The sequence below is a fragment of the Jaculus jaculus genome, chromosome 6 (genome assembly GCF_020740685.1).
Source record: "Jaculus jaculus isolate mJacJac1 chromosome 6, mJacJac1.mat.Y.cur, whole genome shotgun sequence".
NCBI lineage: Eukaryota > Metazoa > Chordata > Mammalia > Rodentia > Dipodidae > Jaculus > Jaculus jaculus.
This window is the reverse complement of record NC_059107.1, coordinates 152,901,609-152,912,421: the sequence shown is the minus strand read 5'-3', so window position 1 is coordinate 152,912,421 and position 10,813 is coordinate 152,901,609. Positions and strand designations below refer to the sequence as shown.

The following is a 10,813-nucleotide window of genomic DNA, read 5'->3' as shown; positions in this document are numbered from 1 at the left end:
GTCGCTGCCATCTGAAAAGAGAAGATTCCCTACCAAAAGTGAGAGTAGCATTAATATAAGGGTATGAACATTAACAGAAGTGCTTACTGGGCAGTTTGATAAGCATAGTATATACATTTAGCCAGACAGCAGCAGACGTTACACCCCTAGGGCTCATGACTACCCCTGTTTTAAGTTTTCAGTATCAGGGATGTATTCCCTCCCATGGAGCGGGCCTCCAGTCCAGTTAGAGGGCAGTTGATTTCCACCATGACAGAAGTGCCACTATTGCACTCGTTGTTGAGTCCTTATTTTTGACATGTGAGCACTGAGCTCGGTGTAGGAAGGGCCAGGGATGCTTTGATGGAGGAGGCAATGCTCTTCAGAGATTTGGAGCACGCTGGGGCATTTAAGTTTTTTTTTTTTTTTAAATGACAATAAGTTTTATTACATCAAGTAATAAATACATACAAAGATGCAAACAATTTAGTCACTTTCTTCCAGATGTTTTGATCAACTTACAATAAACATAGAACTGAAATCTCCACTCAGTATGAAAATGTTCAGGGTGCATGTTAGGTTTGGTAGATTGTTCTTTCTTCGAATTTATAACTTGTGTATCTTTAAGATTGACTTCAAAGCACTCAGTCATGCAAATGCTTAAGCAAAGCTCTGTTGAGCAGAAGCTACGGTGTGGCAGGTGAGCCAGCTAGCAGTGAAGTCCTGAGAGTCAGACAAGCTTATGAAAAGGAGCAGACCAATTCAGGTGATGCAAAGGTGTTTAAAAAAAGGTTAAAGGGAGACACTGTCACATGCATCTTTAAGTCAATGTTAAAAATAATAAAATTTAAAAAAAAACCTTGGATCATCCTAAAGACTTAAAATGCAAATTTTACTGCAAAATATTTTCCCAATCTTTGAGGGTGTAGGTATAGAGCTTAGTGAACCACGGTAGAAAAGACTAAACTGTTAGCATTTTGAAACCAAAGAGTTCTGTCTCAGCAGGAGAGATGAACTGTGACCTCCCATCTTGTAGAAAGACGGGACCTTCAGATCTAATGAGACTAGGATCTGGCATTGCGTTCTGTCTCAGCCAAGCACTCCCGAACCAGCGTGGAGGACGCCTTGTTTGAGCGGCTCCATGGCACTCTTGCTCCCTGCAAATGTGGGTCTGATCTCCTTTCCCAGTTCCTCAGTGATGGCTAGCAGCTGGGCATATTTGCTCCGAGGCACCTGGCTGTTCCGGGTTCCCTGGGTACAGCCTAGCGATGGTGGCCCATAGTCACTCAGCAGCTGGCGGTGTTGACGGTCCTGGGAGGATGTCGCCTTGCTAGTGGCAGGCGATGGACGCTTCCTGCGGCGTTGAGGGCGGCGGGCATGTGCGCGGTCCAGCTCGGCTCCTAAGACATCCCCGGGGCGCCCGCGCACTTTCCGCTGTTGACGGGCTCGGGCCGCACCGGCACATATGTGCATTTAAGTTTTGAAAGGGATTTAAGTGCCCAGAAAGTGGGCAAAGTTCAGAGTGGGGCAAATTGGGCAGGGCATTGGAAATATTCCATAACAAAATACCACGCGGGCTGAGGGATTTTTTTCCCTCACAGTTCAGGAACCTGGAAGTCCAGGATCAAGGCTCCTGCTGATTCGGTTTCCAGTGGGGGCCCGTCTCTCTGGCTTGTACGTGGCTGACTTCTTGCCCTACCCTCATGGGGACCTTTAAACCCCGTGCCTGTGCAAAGACAGGTCGAGATCTTTGGTGTTTGTTGCAGACAGCTTCGGGTCATTTATTCACTTTTGTGCAGTGCTGGAGGTGGAAATAAGGTCTTCATGTATGCACACACTTTAAACCATTGCAGACTCTAATACCCAATGGACTGCAAGTGCTATGTCCACGGCTGCCTCACTGCCTTGTTTAGGGTACAATTACAAGAGCAAACATGTCTTCGTATGTTTAGTGCATACACATTTTGCCCTGAATATTTTCAAGCAGAGAGAGATTAGTGATAGAAGAAAGACAGAGATAGATAGATAGACAGAGAGAGAGAGAGAGAGAGAGAATGGGCACACCAGGGCCTCCAGGCACTGCAAAAGAAATCCAGACACATGCGTCCGCTTGTGCATCTGGCTAACGTGGGTCCTGGGGAATCAAACCTGGGCCCTTTGGCCTTGCAGGTAAATGTCTTAACTGCTAAGCCATCCCTCCAGCCCTCCCTGAATATTTCTGATTGGCAGTTGGTTGAATCCCCAGATGTAGAGCCCACAGTGTACTTGCTCACAAGGGCTTTCCTCTCGTAAGGAAGAGATAAGCAATGAACAACAAAATGGAAAGATACTACTACTGTAATGTGATAAAGATATGCTGGTAACACAGGGTGATGTAATGTAGAACACCACAGAGAGCTTTACCATGGTGTTGTCATGGTAAAGGCGAGGACATGATGCCAGTTGTGGAGGCTGAGGTAGGAGTTTGAGGCCAGCCTGAGACTACATAGCGAATCACAGGTCAGCCTGGGCTAGAGTGAGACCCTGTCTTGAAAGGGGGGGGGGGAACAAAAACGGGCTGAAGGGATGGCTTAGCGGTTAAGGTGTTTGCCTGCAAAGTCAAAGGATCCACGTTCGACTCTCCAGGACCCATGTAAGCCAGATGCACAAGGTGGCGCATGTGTCTGGAGTCCGTTTGCAGCAGCTGGAGACCTTAGTGTGCCCATTATCTCTATGTGTCTCTCTCTCTCTCTGTCAAATAAATAATTTTTTTTTTAGATGAGGACACGCAGGTTGAGCTCAAGCACCTTGCCCACGTCAGTGACGGCTGCGGCGGAGCTCGTGGCATGAGTCGCCGCGTGCACAGCCGGCCAGGCTGCCAACCGCAAGGCATGCATTCACGCCCCAGCTTTGGGCAGCCTCCCACGTGTACATGGACAGACAGACATGGCCTCCAGGAGACCTGCTCCACACAGGAGGAGATGACGGTAGAGTCCCCGTGATGTTCCCAGCTTCCTTCTCTGCTTCGTGGATGCCTCGAGAGCCTGGCTCCTATGCGAAACCTGCCACAGCGCTCAGCCTCAGTGTCCCTGTGGGTCCTTGTGCCTCCTCTTCTGGCCTGTGTCTGTTGCTCTGAGGAGAGGAGCGAATCCCAGGGGTGTCTGGTATGCAGGGCCGGCGTGGCTTGGCCTATGTGTCAGAAGAGGACTGTCTTTCCTGAGCTTGTGTCTGGACAACCTGCACGCAGACGTTCTGTCCCTGTAAATAAAGGTGTCCCCCCTCAGCTCAGCGCTTGGAAGAAAATATCAATAGCATGACTAATTATGGAAATTGCATAATGCATCATTAGTTAGTAATTATGACTTTGTCAGGCGCCTGTTAATTTTTATGTAAGAATCTCTAAGTGTGTGACATGGAAATATTAGCTTGTCATCAGCTTTTCTTTCTGGTGGGGGAGAATGATCTTGCAAGTGAGGTTAATGACGTGGTGGGGGCGGGGAGAAGGAGCAGCAGCAGGAGGAGACCAAAGGGAGAGGAGCAGAAGGGACATGTGGGATGACAGAGGTGTCCTACATGGGGCCAGCCAGGTGGGAAGGCCTGGGTGCTGGTTTCGGGAGGTGTGTCATGTCAGACTGGCTGGCCTCCCACTTCTATCCCAGATGCAAAGAGTTTGCGTGGGGTGTTGACACATTTCTCTAATAAGAAGGCATTATCATTTCACAGCCTCCCTGGAGATTCTTGGCATGTCTCATTTTGCTTGAATAAATTATTAATTTGGTCTAATTAGGCTCACCCAGCAGCTGGGAGGCAGGTTGAGCTAATTTGGGATTCCTGTGTGGGCCTGCCTGCGAGCTTGGCCGGATGTTGATGGAGAAGGAGGTGGCAAGGTCCCCGCTCTGTGATGGGGGCCGAGGCAGGAGAGAGGAGGGCAGAGGAAGGAAGGGGCAGGCAAGGCCTTACCAGACCCCATCCACCGTGACTCTTTGCGAAGGCACTTGCCAACTGACCTTTGGGAACTCAGAAACTCTGCGTTTCCTCAGACCCCGTGAGCCTTACTTAACATGGTGGCGCAGCTGCCTGGGTCTGGGGAGGACATTGTTGAAAGGAGGGGACAGCATCAGACGGTTCCTTCCTCACTGTTCTGCTAAGTTTATCGTCTCAGGGCTCCAGCTATCCAAAGACGGCTTCCTCTGCCTGGATTTTGGAGCACAGCAATGCTGGGTGCTGAATGGCGGCTCCAACTCACAAGCCCTTTGGACTTCAGAAAGTCGTGTCAGGCCTCCGTGGCCTTGGTTGTAGCTGCCTCCATTGTTGCAAAGGGGAACAGAGATGCTAAAGCCCGAACATGTCGGAGAGGAGCGCCTGCCTCATCGCAGCGCTTCAGTGAATGGAAGCTCTGAAGTGCCCCAGAGAAGGGCACCGAGAGGCCTTCAGCTACCTTGTACAGACGAATTGACCTCCAAGGAGCCACCATGACTTGCTCAGGACAGACCAAAGTCGCTGTCCACTGTTCTTCCTGCCCCACTAGGCCTCCAGGACATACAGGGATTTTGGAATTTACTCTCTAGTCTCAGGCTGGCCTCGAATTCACGGTGATCCTCCTACCTCGGCCTCCCGAGTGCTGGGATTAAAGGCGTGCGCTACCACGCCCGGCTACTTTTTCTGTTTTTTTTTTTAAATACTATTTTTTATTGACAACTTCCATAATTATAGATAATAAGTCATGATAATTCCCTCCCGCTCCCACTTTTCCTTTCACAAATCCACTTTCCATCATATCCCCCCTCAATTAGTCTCTCTCTTATTTTGATGTCATCGTCTTTTCCTGCCATTGTGAGGGGCTTGTGTAGGTAGTGTCAGGCTCTGTGAGGTCATGGAGACTGAGGCTAAAAATGTGTCTGGAGGGAGCACGTTGTAAGGAGTCCTACCCTTCCTTTGGATCTTACATTCTTTCTGCCACCTCTTCCGCATCAGATGCTGAGCCTTGGAAGGTGTGATCGAGATGTTACTCAGTACTCCAGTCACTTCTTTCCAGCACAATGATACCTTCTGAGTCATCCCAAAGTCACTGCCATCTGAAAAGAGAAGATTCTCTACCCAAAGTGAGAGTAGCATTAATATAAGGGTATAAATATTAAGAGAAGTGCTTACTGGTCAGTTTGATAAGCATAGTATATACATTTATCCAGACATTAGCAGATGTTATACCCCTAGGGCTCATGACTACCCCTGTTTTAAGTTTTCAGTATCAGGAATGTATTTCTTTTTTTAAATAAATGATATTTTTGTTTATTTTTATTTATTTGAGAGTGACAGACAGAGAAAGAGGCAGAGAGATAGATAGAATGGGCACACCAGGGCCTCTAGCCACTGCAAATGAACTGCAGATGCATGTACCACTTTGTGCATTTGGCTTACGTGGGTCCTGGGGAATCGAGCTTGAACTAGGATCCTTGGGCTTCACAAGCAAGCACTTAACCGCTAAGCCATCTCTCCAGCCCCATGTACTTCTTTTGAGTACTCTCTAGTTAGTACTATAGCCTTTTTTTTTTTTTTTTTTTTTTTTTAGGTTGGGTCTCACTCTAGTCCAGGCTGACCTGGAATTCACTTTGTATTCTCAAGGTAGCCTTAAACTCATGGTGATCCTCCTAATAATAATCTAATAAAGTCAAAGTCCCTAAGGATTTGTGTTGTCCCACACCCTTAATCCTGTCAAGTGGGAAGCTGAGATTTCTGGTCTGAAATAGGTTCCAGGTCAGCCTGGGGCCCAGTGAGACCCTGCCCCCAGTAATGACATATAAATGACAAAGAAAAAGTCAAAGGCCCTTAAAAATCAGGAGATGTCACAGGCAACAAGACTCAACACCAAAATACATCTTATTTGAGATTGATAAAGCTGACCAAGATTACATCAATCAAATCTCACACATAACCTTTCCTGACATGGAAGGTGAGATTACTAAGCACTTCCAGGGCAGGCCTCCGTACCTGGCTTTGTGCAAGCAGGCCCTGTTACTTCTTGGCATGGCTTCCAACCTCACCTATGCTGAGTGCCCACCTCAGTCCCTCTCTGCGCTGTGGACTTGGTTAGGCTATTTGGGTCGCTGGATCTCGTGTTGTGACGGGCTGTGCTGGACGCTGAGTGGCTGAGGGGTGGCTCTCGGTGGTTCACAACGCTGGCAGTTGGGGCAAGGGAGGCTGTGCAGGGTGCCTGGAGTTATTCCAGAGCTGGTCAGCTTGACCCCTTTGTGTTTTCCATCAGCAGCTGCTCAGCTGGTCCGCGCGTCTTCCCCTGCAGGCTTCTTGACTTCATGAGGAGGCTGGTGTGCGTGGAAAACCCCCTCGTCTGGACTCTGCTGCAGCTCAGGCACTGGTGGCCACTTAGACCAGCACCATGGCAGGAGCTGATTCTTGCTGGTTGCCTGTTTGCTAGAAGATCTGGAGCTCTCCTGCTTCTCTGCTGAGGTTCATAATTCCTCAGAGACCTTCACTTTTTGGTAGAAGAGTGCATTTTTGCTGTTTTATTATTATTTTTTTTATCACTTCCCCCCAGGCTGCTTTGGCGTGGTTATTACTCTTATGCCCAGTTCTGGGCACCCCCAGTGACCACCAAGGAGAACCAAACACGTACTCAAGGACAAGGAGCTGTAATTTGGCCTTAGGCTCAGTCTCTTGACTTCACCAACGCAGTGGATCCATACAAGAGCCCCAAGTAGTGGGAGGGTAGGGTTTTTATAGGGATTTGAACAGAGAAGAAGGGATGGGCACATGTATTTGAACAGAGAAGAAGGGATGGGCACATGTATTTGAACAGAGAAGAAGCGGATGGGCACATGTATTTGAACAGAGAAGAAGGGGATGGGCACGTGTATTTGAACAGAGAAGAAGGGAATGGGCGCATGGATTTGAACAGAGAAGAAGGGGATGGGCACATGGACTTGAACAGAGAAGAAGGGGATGGGCACGTGTATTTGAACAGAGAAGAAGGGAATGGGCGCATGGATTTGAACAGAGAAGAAGGGAATGGGCGCATGGACTTGAACAGAGAAGAAGGGGATGGGCACATGATTGGTTGATTTAAACAGTGTACTCTTCTGGTTGGCTTAGGATTTTGGTGGGCAAAGTTGGCGGGCAGGAGCTAGGGGAATTGAGCTCATCCATGACTACAGGAATGTCTCATGACTTCAGGACTGTATGGCATAATGTATGGCATAACCTGTTTAACTGTTAAGCCTACCGTTATGGCAAGGTCGGCGGGCTGGAGCTAGGGGAACTGAACTTTATGACTTCAGGAATGCATGGCATGATCAGTTTCCAGTATCTGTTAAGCCCATCCTTACCAGAAGATAAAAGACTTAGATCTTGCTGGGAAACAAAACTTAGGCCTACTGAGGACTCTGAAGCCTGTCATGGCGTCCATCTGGTTCCTGAGTCCTTCAATTACACCACCATCTTATCTGTAAGTTGGTTCTTTTTCTTTCTTTCTTTTTTTTTTGGTAGGATCTCATTGTGGTCCAGGCTGACCTGGAATTCACTATGTAGTCTCAGGGTGGCCTTGAACTCATGGCAATCCTCCTACCTCTGCCTCCTGAGTGCTGGGATTGAAGACGTGTGCCACCATGCCCGGCCATTTTTTTGTTTTTTGACAAAAGTTTGTGTTTTGGCAGCTGCCATTACTTGTATAAGAACTGCACAATATTGGCCTATCGACATTCTATTGTGGATGGTGGAAGAGAGCAAAACAGACCCCCCCACCCGGAAACAAAAAAGATGCCAAGTAGAAGAGGGACTAATTAGAAAGAGGGAGTTCAGTGGAATGGGGGCGGGGGCGGGGGACAAGAGAAGGTAGTGGGAGGGAGTTATGATCAAAATACATTATATACCTAGATGAAAATGATCGATCAAAAGGCAGATGAGCAAGAGTGTTGCTTCAATAGTGAGACAGACACTGAGGATACTAATCACAGCAAGGCAGAAATGCAGAACCTGCTGAGAGCTCAACACTGAAGTAGACTTAAAACCCACCCCCACGGCCCAGGGAATGGTGTAGCCTGGGAAGAAAGCTTGTAAGAGCCACAGAGTGGAAGGGAATGCCCAGAGACACCGCCCTCACCCCAGTTACAATGACTCACTGATGATCTCACACCTCACAACCTGCACACCAAGGGGGGACTACCAGCCATCCACTGATGAGGGCCCTCGATGGATTGGGGGCAGGGAGGAGGGAAATGATGGTTCTAACATGTGATGCGCCCATACGCCTTTCTACTTAATTAAAAAAAAAGTGTGGTTGGGCATGGTGCCGCACGCCTTTAATCCCAGCACTAGGGAGGCAGAGGTAGGAGGATTGCCGTGAATTCGAGGCCACCCTGAGACTACATAGTGAATTCCGGCTCAGTCTGCTGGGAGATAAACTATAAAAAATTGCTAAGAATCCTGGTAGTTTTTGGCATGTGTATGGTACATATGCATGTGTATATGCATGTTCAAATGAGTGTGAGCGCATGTATGTGTGCAAAGGTGTGTGCAGGTGCACGTGTGTACATGCATGCTTGGAAGCAGGAGGTCGGTGTTGGGTGTCTTCCTCAATTTATCTCCATCTTTTTTTTTTCAAGGTAGGGTCTCACTCTAGTCCAGGCTGACCTGGAATTCACTAGTCTCAGGGTGGCTTTGAACTCATTTCAATCCTCTTACTTCTGCCTCGCGAGTGCTGGGATTAAAGGTGTGTGCCACCACGCCTGGCTTCCACCTTGTTTTTGGGGGTGGTGGTGTTTGATGCAGGGTCTCACTCTAGCCCAGGCTGTATAGTCTCAGGGTGGCCTTTGAACTCACTTTAATCCTCTTACTTCTGCCTCCCAACTATATATATATATATACATACATATATATGGAGAGAGAGAGAGAGAAAGAGGCAGAGAAATGGAGACAGAGAATGGGCACACCAAGGCTCCAGCCACTGCAAATGAACTCTAGATGCGAATGCCCCTTTGTGCATCTGGCTGATGTGGGTCCTGGGGAATCGAACCAAGGTCCTTTGGCTTTGAAGGCAAACGCCTTAATCACTAAGCCAGCTCTCCAGCCCTTTAATAAGGCTTTAAGATTTAACTTTTTGTTTTTAAAGAGAAGGTAATTGTCTTCACAGGGTTTCCTGTGACCCACCTGCTTTGAAATAGTTGCTGAGCCTCCCCTGAACTCCCCTTGAACCACCTCCAAGTCCCCAAAGTCCATATTCACGCTCAGACAGCTCATCCACGTTGTGTGTCCACTGCTCCTCAAGTGCTTGTCTTCCAGGAGAGGTTTGGGGTGTCCCTGGACCAGGCACTGTGGCCTTATCTCAGGACCCCCAGTGCAGTGTCGGATTCTTGATAGCCCTTCTACGACTTCTTGATGAATGAAGGAAAAACACACTCAACAGCAAATCCACAGTGATTGCAATTTGGTCTTCCTTCTGTGGTAGAAGGCTCTTGTCTCATCTCAAGGCCAGCGACTTAAATCAATCAACATGCACAACACCGCCGCTATTGTACTGCTTCCCTTCGGAGCACCAGCTCTTATCATCAGGAATCAGCAAGTGGGTGGCGGCTGCCTTGTATTACAAACAAGAGAAAGCAACGTGGACAAGGACACCTATATTTAACTTCACCCTCATCTTTCATCAATTTTTTCTGATACTTTTGACTCTTTCATTTATCTATCATCTATCTATCTATCTATCTATCTATCTATCTATCTATCTATCTATCTATCTATCATCTCTTTATCTATTATCTATATATCTATCATCTATCTTTCTATCTATCTATGTATCATCTGTCATCATCTATCATTTATGTATTTATATTGCATGTGTGTGTGTATGGTGTGTATGTATGCGTGTATACAGATTCACACATGTGGGTGTGTGTGGGGGGAGTGGTGGGTGTCCATGCATGCATGTGCCTGTGGAAAACAGATCAACTGTCAGTGTCTTATTCCGTCACTCTCCACCTTATTTTTGGAGACAGGGTCTCTCATTAAACCTGGTACTCACCAATCAGGTGGGACTAGTCAGTGAGTCTCAGGGATCCTTTAGCCTTCCCAGCTCTGGAATTACAGGCAAGTGCCTGGCTTTCACCTAGGTGCTGGGAACTAACTCCGCTTGTGTGGAAAGTACTTTGCTGAATGAGCTATCTCCCTAGCCCCTCAATTTAAATTCTTTTTTCTTTTCTTTCTTTCTTTTTTCTTTTGAGGTAGGTATTGTTTTAGTCTAGGCTGACCTGGAATTCACTATGTAGTCTCTGGGTGGCCTCAAACTCAGAGTGATCCTCCTACCTCTGCCTCCTGAGGGCTGGGATTAAAGGGATGAGCTAATTTGGATTCTAGAAACCTTTCTCCATCACTTCATGGCTGTCCAGTGTCCACTCCCACTGATCTTCACGTTTCTAGTTTCTTCTATCTCTGCTCAGCTGCTTAGAGAGACAGATTCTCTGAAACTGAGTTTCTTTCCCTTGTGATTCTCCTTTCTCCTCTCCTCTCCTCTCCTCTCCTCTCCTCTCCTCTCCTCTCCTCTCCTCTCCTCTCCTCTCCTCTCCTCTCCTCTCCTCTCCTCTCCTCTCCTCTCCTCTCCTCTCCTCCCCTCCCCTCCCCTCCCCTCCCCTCCCCTCCCCTCCCCTCCCCTCTTCTCTCTCTCTCTCTCTCTCTCTCTCTCTCTCTCTCCCTCCCTCCCTCCCTCCCTCCCTCCTTCCTTCCTTCCTTCCTTCCTTCCCTCCCTCCCTCCCTTCCTCGTTCTCTCCCTCCCTCCCTCTCTCCTTTCCCCCCTTACTCCTCTCTCTTTCTTTTTTTGAGACAGGGTTTCACTTTGCTGTGGTAGGGAACT

General features: G+C 48.1%; 1 pseudogene; it reads right to left on the bottom strand.

The window, feature by feature from the left end:
* Nucleotides 1-1,027: 1,027 nt before the first annotated feature.
* Nucleotides 1,028-1,452, bottom strand: LOC101607973 (annotated as a pseudogene).
* Nucleotides 1,453-10,813: the final 9,361 nt, after the last annotated feature.